The 14800-nt window shown below is 42.9% G+C and overlaps 1 protein-coding gene across 5 annotated transcripts in view; it reads left to right on the top strand.

The window, feature by feature from the left end:
* The window catches only part of Plcb4 (phospholipase C beta 4), a 356880-nt gene that overhangs the window by 257803 nt on the left and 84277 nt on the right, over positions 1-14800 (top strand). The window lies entirely within an intron of this gene.

The following is a 14800-nucleotide window of genomic DNA, read 5'->3' as shown; positions in this document are numbered from 1 at the left end:
CTTTGTGACTAAGTCACCAAATAAACACATGACTAACTACTGTAGAAATCAAATTATGAAAAATAGTATGTGTTCTTTTTTTAGATCACAAAATGATAGTCGGGTGTATAATTTATTACAAGCAATAAAATATCATTTTTAAGAAACTGAGTTGAATGTTAAAAGTACTTTGTTGAACTTGAATTATGTTGACTGGAAGACTTACTACAGAGGTTCCCGGAGAAGGGATTTAGTCTTTGTTTTCCTAGGAAGACGAAATCAGGTTCTCTACTTAACTTCCTTCTGTTGGCTCTGCTAACATCCTGCAGAGCCTCAAAGAGCTCAGTCTAGTTCCTGTTGGATGTTCAAGCCTTGAGGACCTCTAAGGAATCAGGCCTCCAGCCTTGGCCTCAGCTAGGGGCTTCAAGCAATGTGAATTCTCAGGCCCCCTCCCTGCCTAATACTCAGAAACTTGCATGTGGAGTTGAGGAATGTTCTAACAGGCTTCCCGGTGACCTGGCGGTAGGTGATGTTCCAGACACATTGGATACAGGTAGATTTCATTCCTGGATCAGCAAGTTTAAAACCCCCTGTCTTAGGTTTTCTATTGCTGTGAAAAGACACCATGACTATGGCAACTCTTCTAAAGAAAAACGTTTGGGGAGGGGCTTACATACTGTTCAGAGGTTCAGTCCATTATTGTGAGGAGCATGGAGGCATGCAGGCAGGCGTGATGCTGGAGAAGTAGCTAAGGGTCTTATATCTTGCAGGCAACAGGAAATGGTCTGCAACACTGGGTGGTATCCTGATCATAGGAGACCTCAAAGCCTGCCCCGACAATGACACACTTCCTCCAACAAGGCCATACCCACTCCAACAAAGCTACACCTTCTAATAGTGCCACTCCCTATGAGCTTATGAGGACTAATTGCATTCAAACTACCACATCCCCAGAGTGTAAAAATGTCTATAGCATGTGGAGCTGCCTGCTCTGCCAATCTGCACATGAAGTCGCCTCAGCAAGTAAAGAAAAGGCACCTGGGGGTTGACCAGCTTCTCCTGTGACTCCAGAGAGTCCTTGCTTGCTTTCAAAGCATCCCATGTTAAAATTATGTTTTTTAGAGGAGTTTTTGTTAGTTTGGGTTTGATTTATTTTTGCTGTGCTAGAGATCAAGCCCAGGGTCTTCTGTATTCTAAGCAAATGTTCTACCACTGAGCTACACCCCTAAACATTACAATTCTTAACTTGTGGTTTCAATTGTAGAGGGTAGGCTAGTGGCTTCCATGGCCCTCGTAGTTCCCACAGAGCCCCCAAGACCTTACTAGACCCGATCTCAGCTCTTCTGAACCAGAAACTCATGTTCTAGTGATGTAATTTGCCCTCCAGGTGATTGTGCTGCACACTGAAATATGAAAACCATGGCTATGGGAATTCACTCCATCACTAGCCTTAATGTCCCACATTCCTATGGAAATCTGAGGAAACCAACGTTCACCTGCTGGTGTGAGTTGTGCCTCCTACTTCATTCTGTCCCCATCCCCCAACCCTACCCCCCCCCAAAGGGTTTCTCTGTGTAATTTAGGAACCTGTCCTGGAACTCGCTCTGTAGACCAGGCTGGCCTTGAACTCACATAGATATGCTTGCATCTGCTTCCTGGAGTGCTGGGATTAAAGGTGTGTACCACCACTACCTGGTACCTGCTGTGATCTTAAGTGGCTCACTTGTAAATCTGAACCTCCGCCCACCCCACAATACTCACTAAGTCTTTTCACTGCCTTGCCTCACAGTGAGACTCAAACGTAGTAGGCATAGAGGGTGTGTGTGTGTGTGTGTGTGTGTTTGTGTGCCAACATATCTCTCTCTCTCTCTCTCTCTCTCTCTCTCTCTCTCTCTCTCTCTCTGTGTGTGTGTGTGTGTGTGTGTGTGTGTGTGTGTGTGTGTGTGTGTGTTGTTTCAGGCTTCCAAAACTGACAGTTGGCATGTTCACGACCAAGTGAAAAGACTGGAGTGAATATTTTGTTTCTGAGTTTGGCTAGGACCGTAGCTAGTTCTGAGTGCCAAGCCACATTACTGACTGAAGAGTCTGTGGAGGTGGTGCTGAAAGGTCGAGACTTGTGCTCAAAGAAGAATACCACAGATGCTTTACCTTCTGAGGAGATGATTGTATGGTAAGACCATAGGGCAAGAACCTCACTGCTTAAAGTATGGTCAGAACTCAACAGGCCGCGTCACTTAGGAGCTAATCCCAGAGCTATTGAGGCAAAACCTGCCCTTTGCCAAGGTACTCAGATACTTCCTGTGTACACCAAGGTATGAGAGGGCCTGTGGGAGAATGTGAAAAAAATTGGTAGGTTTCTTCTTTATGTGAGCTACAGGGAGGAAGACTTGTGAGGCATTAGAATGTTAAGTTTGGATTTGTCCCTGGTTGACACTAGAGAAAAGAGATTGCCCTGAATCAATAAAGGTGATCTAGATTCCCCTACTTGATAACATTGAACCTCAGTGACAGTAATTTCTACAAGAGAAGCAATCTTTTCCTTTCCTAACCAAATGACAGGCAAAGTGAGATAAAAATGGTTCCGAGATTAGTAGGTTTTTTTTACAGTGCATACCCATAGAAACAGAATAAGGAAAACCAAGCAAAAGGCATATAGGAAAATATAGACAAATGTAAATGAAAATTGTTTAGTGCCAAACACCGGTAACGAACCAAACACCATCCACAGAAGGACCTTTCCAAATGGTGGGAGACCAGGCCCTCAGAGGAACATTTGGATGGGTCTGGAAAGCTGACTGTCAGAATGAAGGAAAGAAGGTATTACCCAGATGGAATCTCTGCATAAACGCTCCAAGAGTGGAGTCACAGTGAGCTGTGTCTCAGATGGCACGGCAGTCCAAAGGCCCCCATTTAGAGCCTAAATTGTGTTATCTCCAAGCTGCAGTTATCAACTGTCGGGAGTGAGTCTCATGCACCAACTCTCATTTCACTATCAGCATAGAGTTGCTACTTTGGGCTGCCAATCATTCTGTGGTACTAATGGGCTAATCACCTGGTTTAGGTACATCTTCTGTTATTAGAAAAAAGATTGGAGTTAGCGCTGCATTCTGCATAGGAAGTGCAGAAGCATGCAAACAATCAAACAAAACCAGAAATCTCTTAAAATGAATTTTCCAGCTTCTGTGTCATCTCTTACAATGGCAATGAAATCTGCTTATATAAAACTGTTTCAAAAGGAACAAGAGCTGTTTACTGCACCGTAGTGTTGTATAACCACACCGCCATCTAGTTCTAAAGTATTTTCTTCATCCGGAGAGGAAGCCCACCCTACCTCCACAACCCCTGCCTGTAGCCCTAGTATGGCCTTTTATCAGTCGGCTTCCGGCTGTTGATGAGCATAAAGTATCCCTTTTTATCATTAGATGTTTCAGCACATTGATTTGCTAGTCTTTAAAACATGGTCCTGGACTTAAATGTCACCAAATCCCTGTGACCTTTGAGGGAGAGTTTCATGGTGTTTTAGCTTTTTTTTTTTCTTTGCATAGTGTCCAGCCTCTGGAGCACTTCCCTTTGAAATGCCGTGGTCTTCATGAGGGATGTTCTTTTCATTGCTGATACCCCCCACCATTGTATTCTGGAATTTCCTAATGGAGGAGCAGAATCTAGGGCCTTTCCAAGGGCAGTGCATGTTGCCCCCGGTTATCAGACGCCTCCAGGTTATCAGGCGCAGGGTGAGCTAGACTCATGGCCACACAAGCTACTGTGAAGTTTGCATTTTTCTTATTGATTTGTGGAAGGAAAAATATCAACTAGCTTTAAAGTGCTTCTTCATTTTCCATAGAGCTCCAGTTTTTACTGCTCACAAAAACTTCCATTGTGTGTGTGTGTGTGTGTGATATGGGCATACATAAATGCATTTGTATATTAGGTAACTCACAAGTATAGAAATGCAGGTAAGCCACCTTACTTAAGATACAGGTCAATTGCCCCTGAGCTTTACTATCTGTAGCAAGTAATTTAATCCTGCTTTGGGGTTTGGGAGCACAGCCCTTATAGCCAGTGATTGAAGAGCTGAATTTATTTATTTTTAAATCTGTTGTTAAACAGAGCAGAAAACTATGCAGTGAAGAACACATATGGCCCTCAAAGCTGAAAACACGATACGTTCTAGAAATTGTACTGACCCCTAATACTAATATAAAGTGAACATCCTAAATTCCTGAATTCTAGATCTGACATGCTCTATAGTGTAGTACAGGCGTGAATGAGAAGTGGAGCTGAATGCCTGGTATGACAGGTTATAATCACAGCGTAGTTGCAGTGGAAAGATTGTGGAAAATTCCCATCAAGGTATGTGAATATGGTGTATATAAAACAACAAATGAACGTTATGCTTACAGATGGCCCATTCCCAAGATATTGCATTTCAGATGTGCTGTCTAGTTTTGTGTGAACTTGACACAAACTACAGAGTGTTGCCTGAGGTTTCTGTCTCACCCAGTCCTTGTCCTGCCTGGTTCCTGCAGTCTAAAGTCCCAAAGAAATCACACAGGGGTTTACATTAATCATAAACTGATTGCCCTATAAGCTCAGGCTTCTTATTAACTCATAACTTATATTAAACCATTATTCTTATCTATGTTAGCCACATGGCTTTTTTGGCGGGGCAGGTCACATCTTCCTTTTCCTGTGTCTGGGCAGGACTGCAGAGGGAGCTTCCCTCTTAGAATTCTCCTGTTCTCATTGCCCCACGTCTACTTCCTGTCTGGTTGTCCCACCTATACTTCCTGCCTGGCTACTGGCCAATCAGCATTTATTTAAAACATAATTGACAGAATATAGACAATTGTCCCGCACCAATAGAATCATTTTAGAAGGGGAAACCTCAACAGAGAAAGTCCCCAACAAAATTGTCCTGGCAGCCCATGGTTCATTTTCTTTATTGATGATTGCTATAGGAATGCCCTGCCCACTGAGTGATGCCATGCCTGAGCAAGCTAAGGGTGCACACAGTAAGAAACCTTCCCCCATGACTTCTGTATCTGTTCCTGCCTCCAGGTTCCTGTTCCACTTGAGTTCCTGCCCTTCCTTTCCTTTGTATGACAGACTGTTACTTGGAAATATAAGATGGGATAAACCCTTTCTTCCATGAGTTGCTTATGATCATGGTGTTTTATAACAATAATGAAAACCTAACTAAGCCAGGGTATTAACTTAGTATAAACTATAAATATAATGTAATATTATATTGTATTTATAACATAATGTAATTTATATTATTATAATATATGATAATGTTATAATTTTATGTTATAAACATATTGTATATGCAAATATTCCATAATCTGAAGAAATCCCAAACACTTCTAGTCTTAAGCATTTTAGATATGTCAGGCACTCTTCAAAGTGTTGTGCATACTATCTAATATCACAACAATGAAACTGAATGAGTGTTAACAATGGTCATCCCGACATAGAAGAGATGTGGCCTTAAGCATTGAACTTGCCCAGGTTGCATCAATTCTGATGTTATGCACCCTTGGTGCCAGGCTCTGTTCTTGGTCTCGAGTTCTAACACTGCTGTGCTGCTCTCAGAGCTATAAATTTTCTCGCCAGTATAAAGACAGAAGTGAGACCAGTATGCTTTTACTGCAGTGCTTAAGTGAATAACTTTAATGAGGTTGGTATTCTGTGGGAGGTATGCGCTTAGAGACATCTACCATCGTAACTCTGTTTATCTGTCGCCTGGTCAAGCAGGAGAGCACATTGGGAAGCATTTTTACCCTCATGGGGAGCTCAGTGAGGAGGGTAATGAGTTTTTAGATATTTCCCACTTCCCTCCCTCCCTCCTTTCCTCCTTTCTTTTCCTTCCTTCCTTTCTTCCTTCCTTCCTTTTTTCTTTATCTGTTGAAGGAGTACCTATTTAAATCTCTCGGAAACGCTGCTCTGCAGACAGAATAACGATGTTATGAAGGTATCATATAGCCAGATATTTTTCTAGCAGTACCAAAACAATGATGCAGTCCTGGCACTCATTTATTAATTTATGCCGTAATCATTTCATTTATTGTCAAAGTGCCCTCTGGTTCCCACTATTGGATGAGTGTGTGGTGGGGACCTCTCCTTAAAAGATAGAACCTTAGATAACAAAATCCAAGGACAGAGGCTCTTTTTTTTTATTTTTTTTATTTTTTATTTTTTTTTTTAGAAATGGCCTTTTTTTTAAATATTTATTTATTTATTATGTATACAACATTCCTTCCATGCCTGCCTGCATACCAGAAGAGGGCACCAGATCTCATTATAGATGGTTGTTAGCCACCATGTGGTTGCTGGGAATTGAACTCAGGACCTTTGGAAGAGTAGTCAATGCTCTTAACCTCTGAGCCATCTCTCCAGCCCCTGAGGCTCTTTTTTTTTAATCACTTCTAATACCTCTTATTCTGAAAGTCATGTTTTATAGACTTACCTATAGATCTGACTTGTTTGGACTAAACAGTTTGATGCTGGCTATATGGACAGAACCAGTCAGAGAACCTCTGACTGATGTTCTGTAACATAGAAAGAAACTGGACAGGTAACATAATCTGCAGGTCAAAAGAACATTTACTTTGGTCTAAAATAATTTTCCAAACAGTGTCAGTTGTTGCATTATCTGGAGGAATGTGACCTTGGGCAGTAAAGGTGAGGTTTCTATGGGGATGCATCTTCATGTATGGACTTGAACACACCAGCTGCCTCCTCATTCTTTGCCATCAGGATGCTGCAGTATCAACAGTTGAGACAAATATATCCCTAAGGAAACTAATGGTTTCTGATGTATGAAGATTGATGCTCTTAGTTTTCTCAAAAATATAAAGTTCCTCAAATATTTTAGAGCACCCTATATGAATGTCAGACGAGTGCTGTATGAAATAAATGGAATTACCTCGTTTTCTTTCAAATGCTCTTGGGGCTTTGTAGGGATATAGGTGTACCTCAGACTTCGAAGCATTAACACATGCCATTTATCTGAAGTCAGGAGATAAAAGCAAGCATAAAGCCTCTACATATATTGACTATGCCTAGGTTTTCTTTCTCCTATTTTATATGTAACAGTCTGTGGAGTAAGCGGGGTAAGATTCTGTAAAACAAAAGGATATGTTACAAGATATCTTTGAAATCAATCTTAGGCAATGAAAAAAACCTGAGTAATGCCAGTGGACAGATGGCATCTGAAGTGACACTTGCCTGAGTTATTACCCAGAACAGCACTGTGGTGTTTGCCCTCCCCTCTCTAGTGACTATTTAAAGGTCCTCTTTGACCTAACTCTCCAGTGTTGTCAAGATAACCAGCCAGACTGACTGGCTGTTTTGACTGTCTGAGTGACTGCACTAATCCTGACCAGGAGTATCTAAATACCACCCAAGCCTCGCCAGCTCTGTCTGACAAACATGCCACCCATATGCATAGCCTGCTTGCTACCCAGCCACTCATCCTCCAATCCAGAAAGTGGTGTAGGAATCTGGTTTTTCTTTAGCTTTCTCCAGCTTCTCTCTGGAAAGGATGAAGACTGTCTATGGCTCGGAGACTTCCAGACCGTGTCAAGGAAAAGGCTCTGGTCCCTCTCTTCAGCTCTCGTACCTCTCCATCCAAATTCAGACACATGGTGAAAATTTCAGTCATTTCCGGAGAGCTTCTGGGATTATTATTTGGTTGTTTTTCTCCACCGAGTCGCAGATAGACCTCTCTTACCTTCCTGGTCCCTTGCCTCGGGGGTGGTTTGCTAGGTGTTATCGCAACCCAGGAATCTCACCGTGCATCTCGGGCTTTTCAGCTGGCCATGCCCTAGCTCCATCATCATAGCCCAACTCTGTCATCTTCCTATCTTTTTTCATGTCCATCATTGGAGGTGACTTTCAGGTTTCCTTGCCTGGTTTGTTCTTGCCGCTGACACTATCGTCGTCTGTGTATTTGCATGCAGGAATCCTAGCACCTTGGGAGTTATGCCAAGTGCCTGAATTTCTCTGTGGTAGAGCCAGGAGAAAGTAGACATGTTTGGTTTTTTTTTTAACTTTATTATTATTGTTGTTGTTGTTAAAGTCTTATAGTTTCATACATGAATATAAGGTGTTTACGTGGTAACACAATTTAGTGCTTGGTCTGTGGCATATAAACTTTTGTAGTCAGCTCCTATTTACTCAACCTCTACCCTCTGCAGTTTCTTAGTTCTTGGACCTCAGTCCTGTGCTGAAGTCTATGGTGATATGAGAATCTGAACTGTTGGTCACTGGCCCCTGGAATCTCTTGCTGACTGGAGTCAGTGGTCCAAGTCATAGTCTGATCATTACCACCATCCTGGGGCGTGTACCGTTCTCTGGTTTCTGTGGTGTAGTCTGGTAAGCACTCTCCCAAGAAACCCACTCTTCATACTAGCTACTGTTTTAATTTTATGCACAAACTTCCCAGCTTTGTTCATCAACAGGCTCTTTTTAGGCCGACCCATGCTGCCCATAGGCTCCTCGAAACTAGCAGCTCAGGGTTTCCATGACTGTGTTGCATCTCCTTAACCAAGCTGCCGTGGAAGTTTGCACTGCTATGGTAATAGCTGAAACTCTCCATAAATGACTTCAGCAATGCAGTGGGGAAAATGGGTGCTTGAAAGGTTTTATCAAAAACCAGGGAATGAAGATTTCAAATATAGAAATGTTCTGAATGGCAATACTCTATCTGAGGGTGGTTATTTCTCATTTGAACAACTTGATTCAAAAGCCTAATGGTTATTATACATAAATTATATATAAGGAAAGTGAGTTATAATTAATATAAAACAGTCTCTCAGTTCCTGATGGATAAGGCGGCAGTCTCCTAATTCCGGCTCATTCTCCAGCAATCACCTCCCCTTCAGATGTCTTTTTCTCTCATATGCATATTATAGTGATTCTTATGTTAAAGTTGTCTGTAGGGTTAAAGTGCAGAATAGTGGGGACCCATAGGGAATTTCTGATAAGGACCTAGGAAGTACTTAAATCAACACCTCTAGAAACCTGCTCCAAAATTTCTTAAGTATTCACTAGCCTTCCCAACCATGACTGTGACCAAAATACACAGAGAAACAACCCCAAAGGAGGGTTACTTGCCTCAAGGTGTTAGAGGGTTCAGTACAGGGTTGTATGACATCTGTGATGGTTAGTGTCATAGAATCTAGAATCTGAGAGCTAAGTTTCTGGGCCTGCCTGTAGGGGATTGTCTTGACTACATTAATTAACCGGGGGGGGGGGCATCTTAATTGTGGTTGGGTCAGGCAGAGAGGATCCTGGACTGAATACACTGAAGTAAAGGAGCTCAACATTAGCAAGCATTCATTACCCCCTTCTTCCTGACTGGATGGATGCACCCAGCTGCACCAGCAAGGTCCTTGTTCCTTTACTTCCCAGCCCTGATAGACTGCAGTTGAATTTTAAGCCAGAATAAAGGTTTCTCCCTTAAGTTGCTTTTGTTGCAGCATACTTACAACATAGGCTTCCTTGAAAAGCTGTAAGTCCCACTGTGTTCATGCTTTGAACTTTTAGTCCCTAAGACAATGACATTATGGGATGTGGCCTTTAGGAGGAGATGGGATTGCGAGAGTGGGAAGTTTGGAGAGAAATAAAAGGAGCCCTAGGAGACACATGTCATTTTCCCACAATGTGCAGTCACAGCTAGAAGGCACTCTCTGTGAACCAGAACACAGGTACTCAGTAAACACCGCATTTGCTGGTTCTTTGATCTCAGTCTTCCCAGCCTCCAGAAATATGAGAAATAAATGTATTTTGTCTATAGGCCACCTCGTTATAACATTTTATTATGGCTTAAACAGATTCCCACAGAAACAGCCTAGCTAGACCCTCCCAGATGGGGCAGTGGGAGACTTAAGTTGGGATGAAGTACTTTTTAAATGAATATGCATAGGCTCACCTGGCAAATGTAGATGCTGGCATCTCATCTGCTATGAGACCCAAGACTAACAAGTTCCCTGGAAATCTTGCTGCCCTTGGCTGAGAATCACAACTGAGTGGAGTGTTTGTGTTATGGTCCATGTGTGTCTATGTGTGTGTGTCTGTCCATCCATTTGTCTATGTGTGTGTCTGTGTGCTTCCATTTGTTTGTATGTATATGCTTAGAACTTGTTTCTTCAGTTGGACATTACTGTAGACATAAGTTTCTGTCCCATCTGGTCCTGTAGCCATTCAGTCACAAATAAACAGAGCCTTATGTTAATTATAAACTGTTTGGCCTATTGCTCAGGATTATTACTAACTGGCTCTTGCAATTTAAATTAACCTATAATTTTTTTCTATGTTTAGCTGTGTGATTTGGTACCTTTCTCAAGAGGCATTCTCATCTTGCTCCCTCTGTTTCTGACTGACTACTATGTCTCTGCCTTTCCTCTTCTTAAAAGCCACCTAGTCTGGTCCCCTGCCTATATTTCCTGCCTGGCTACGGACCAATCAGTGTTTTATTAAGCCAATATGAGTGATAAATCTTTATAATGTACAAGAATATTATTTCACAGAAGTTTACAGAAGAATCAACTGCAAAACTTAGTTAAAAACAGATTTCTCTGGTCTGAGGCTATGGGTCAGTGTTAAAGCACTCACCTCCCGTTTATGACACCCTAGTTTACATGCCCCATCCCCAAAAATTAAAAATTAGAAACAGATTTCTGTTCCCTATTCTATGACCCCCCCATTCCTACATACTGAGTCAGGAGGTTAGACATGACTGCTTACATTTTAATAACTTATAAGTTATCCTGATTCTGGTGCAGGAGGTGAGGGAATGGAGGCATGGGGGAAGGAGGGAGGGAGGGAGGGAAGGAGGGAGGGAGGGAGGGAGGGAAGGAAGGAAGGAAAGAAGGAAAGAAGGAAAGAAGGAAAGAAGGGAGAGAAGCTCTCACAGTATATCCCAGGCTGGCACCTAGGTTTGCCAGTGTGTACCTCCACTCCTAGCTATTGGGGTACTTAAACTAGCAGGTCTATGGCAACTGTTGGGCATATTTCCTTGGGATGATTCCCAGTACGTGTAGAGCAGGATCTGAAGAATGCAGTGAAATTGTGTTGGTTGGTGGTCTCCTGGGATGAATAAGAAGATTTGGGATGATGTTGGTGATCTCCTTGGATGAATAAGAAGATTTGGGGTGATTTGGGCTCTAGAAAAAGCTGGACTGGAACCTAGGACACGGAATAGGGAGGAGGAAGCTAAACTACAATGCTGGCTTCCTGGGCTTTTTAGACCAATCTGACCTTGAACTTGAACTTGCAGAGAACCCCTTACCTGTGCCTTATTTTTTTTTTAAAGGAAAAACATTTCTGCTCAGTTTAAATTTGTGTGGTTTTAGTCTAGTTTTGTTGTAACTGCGTGTTTCTGCATTCTCTTAATGGGGATGGGCTCTTTTTGTTTGGGACAGTGTTCCCTAGTGTTGTTCAGCAAGAGATAGATAAGGAGGAAGGCCCAGACATTTGCCAGGAGGTTGGGTGCTGTTTGACTGTCTACGCGGAGAAAATAAGGTCAAGTTGGCCGGGCGGTGGTGGCGCACGCCTTTAATCCCAGCACTCGGGAGGCAGAGGCAGGCGGATCTCTGTGAGTTCGAGACCAGCCTGGTCTACAAGAGCTAGTTCCAGGACAGGCTCCAAAACCACAGAGAAACCCTGTCTCGAAAAACCAAAAAAAAAAAAAAAAAAAAAAAAAAAAAAAAAAGAAAATAAGGTCAAGGAGTGCTAGAAGATAGGCCCAGTGTCCCCAGGAACTACTCTCTCTCTCCTCCATGCCCAGAAAAATCCTTCAGATGTCTCCTCAAGGATTCTATTTTTCCTGAGAAAAATACAAGTCTTAATTTAGAAAGGATTAAAGAGTGAGAGAATAAAGGGGTTATCGGTGGTAGAATGTGTGTTTGGTGTACTCAAGGTGTTGGCTTCAATATTCAGCACAAATAAAATAAATAAAACTAAATTTTAAAAGGTGAGAGAGTTTAGTGAAGCTACAGTCCGCCAGGACAGCAGAGAAACCACACCCCTCTTTCCATGGTCAGGTGCTGCTTTGTGCCATGGCCAGGTTCTGTTGCACCCAGATTGCTTGTGTCTACTCAGGACAAGAGTACGAGAAAGTGACCAATGTGGCAGGCCTAAGGCCCCAACAGGACTGGCTGTTACCCAAGGGCTCCAAGATGTACCTCTAAAGGTGTAATGCTGATAAATTATTCAAGCTTATTTTAAGCAATTCAAACAGGTATATCTTAAATCACCATTTTAAAACTGTTAATCTGGCAATAATCAAAGCGATAACATGCTTGTAACTCACGCCTAGCAAAACTTTCACGAAAACTCTGGGACTCTACTGACACCTGCTGGCATCTCTCTATTTAATGTCTGAAAAGAACGTTTGCCTAGCATTAATGCTTTTCCTATAGTCACTAGGACTCAGTATACTGTGTATTTGACTTGAGTAGTGGCAGGGAGCAGGGGGAGGCATGGAAGAGCTCTCCTTCATTAGACAGGGAGAGGTGGACCAAGCCACTGAGTGAAAATACCCCAACAGGAAGGCCTGCCACAGCTCTGTAACTGCCCCTGCTCTGCCCAGGCTCTGCCCCTGCTCTGTGACTCTGGGCAAGGCCCTTGGTCTTGCTTTCATCTTTGCAAAGTGAATACAGCACAGCCTCCGTGCCCAGTACTGAGCAGACCCTGAGGGTGTTGGTGGCTTTTGCTACTGCATGGATCTTGTGGTGACCCCAAAGGTCATTACCTTTCCATTCTAATAAACAAGAGTCTTCATCAATGCTGTTTTCAAAAAAAAAAAAATGGATGAAGGCAGCTTAAGCCTCCTGAATGTCCCCCACCCCCACCCAGTGTCTGGAGGTTATTTCTAGAAACAACTAAATTAGCACGATCAAAAACAGCAGTGTTGTTTTCTCTGCCCCGGCCACTTGCCCTAGGAAACTGGGGACTTTGTTCTGTGTTTTGGAACATAACTCAAACCTTCAGGTTGAGAAAATGCCCTCAGTTAATGCCATCCAAATTATTTGTGCTTTTTCTGTCCGCTCCTGGGAAACTGTGTGGGCCCGTGGTTTGTTAGGCCAACAACAGGATATTCGAGAATCTCCCGGGAACCAAGTCCATATTTAGCCCGACGGAGGACCAGAGGTCTGATGATGAGAAACGAAGCAATTCTTTAAAGCTCCTATTTCATTTCTTTTTCTCTCTCCATACCCAGACCTTACCTGTTTGTTGAAGCTTTTGATGCTCTTTGCAGTTCTCAGAAGAAAAAAAAAAAAGGTCTTTGTCAGCTGCAGAAGGAAAGATGCCTCTCAGAGGTCCTCTATCGCCCAGCAGAAAGCTGTTAGCAATGACTGGAACATTCAGAGGCAGCAAGAGCCATTAGCTTCACAGCCAACAGGATGACACCTATAAAAGAAATAGGTGCCAGTGAGGATGTAGGAGTTAGCACCCTCGTGCACTGTTGGTAGAAATGGAGAATGACATAGCTGTCACAGAAAGCAGCGTGGCATCTCCCTTTAAAGTTAAAAGAATTCTCATGTGATCCTATGGGCACTTATGCAAAATAATTTATATCATTTTTTACAGTATCCAAAATGAAGAAGGAGCTAAGGTGTCCATCGAAGGAAGAAGGGGTGGATGACCCATGACATTCACATGTTAAATGAGAGCATTATGCCTAGAGAAGTAAGCCAGTCAGAACATGGCAAATCATACGTGATTATTCTTGTTTGAGATGCCTAGCATAGTCTGTGTTTTTGCATAGACACAAAAATCAGAATGGTGGCTCATGGGGGTCAAGGGGAAGGCACAGATGGTGGGGATGGGTGCAGGACTTGCTGAATTATCTAATGCCCCTGAGAGAGAAACATTTAGGTTCTGCATGTTTTACCAAAATTAAAATGAGAAGACAGCAAATACCAAAACCCAAACCCCACACTCATATAACTCAGTCAGCAGCTCAGGCCTTGTACAGATGAAATCTCCCATCCTCATGGTATGAAGCCTGGTGCTCTTGGGAAATGCTGTGCAGCCGGAACTTCTGTGGTGACAACTGTGTTTCTCCCGGGCACTCTCAGCACAGTGCCTAGAAGCCTTGTCATGGCTTTGGAACACTTGCATGCTAGCTGTGACAGCCGGTTAGATCTGTTCAACTTGAGTTTAAGGGATCATGCGATCAATGACAGCAGAGTTCACATTTATGTTACCACCCATCCAGAATACTGTTCTTCCGTTGGCTCTAGATGTAAACCCAGGGAGGGAAGGGATGGCCTGGAGAGGAGCCTTAACTCTGTTCATTCCTAAGCATCAGTTTGTTACAAAGTATGCTGCCAAAGGTGTCACTCTTTGGGGGCATTCATTACTGTCAGATGTTGGACCCACGAGCAGTGCTGGCTTTAGTTCATGGGCTAGCCTTCTCTAGTAAAATGCCCTTTTACAGACCCAAAGTTCTTCCCTGACATCTTCCATCTGTCTTCACTTTTCCTTGTAAACCCATGGAGCGATGGTATGAGCTACATTGAGGCCCAAGTCCTTATACAGAAATTGTGTGAGCACATCCCTGCCTGCTCTGGCTACCCTCATATCAGGCAAGAAATCATTTTACTTTTTAAGGCTTTGCTGGAAAATGCAGACAGGTAAGCTATGTAAGCAGCGCAGACGGAGCAAATCAGACAGAGCTACAATGAAGGGCCTCCTCACATTGCCCTCTAAGATGGAGGAGGTAAATGTATCAGCATGTACTGTACAGATTGCTTAGAAAGAGCTGAGTAGCTAAAATAATAAAGCTTATATTTAAACAGGCTGCAAG

This window comes from Microtus oregoni, unplaced genomic scaffold (assembly GCF_018167655.1).
Source record: "Microtus oregoni isolate MIOR12 unplaced genomic scaffold, Mior012 000020F_ref0000438, whole genome shotgun sequence".
Taxonomy (NCBI): domain Eukaryota; kingdom Metazoa; phylum Chordata; class Mammalia; order Rodentia; family Cricetidae; genus Microtus; species Microtus oregoni.
Note: the sequence above shows the minus strand (reverse complement) of the source record. Positions and strands in the feature narration are given on the sequence as shown.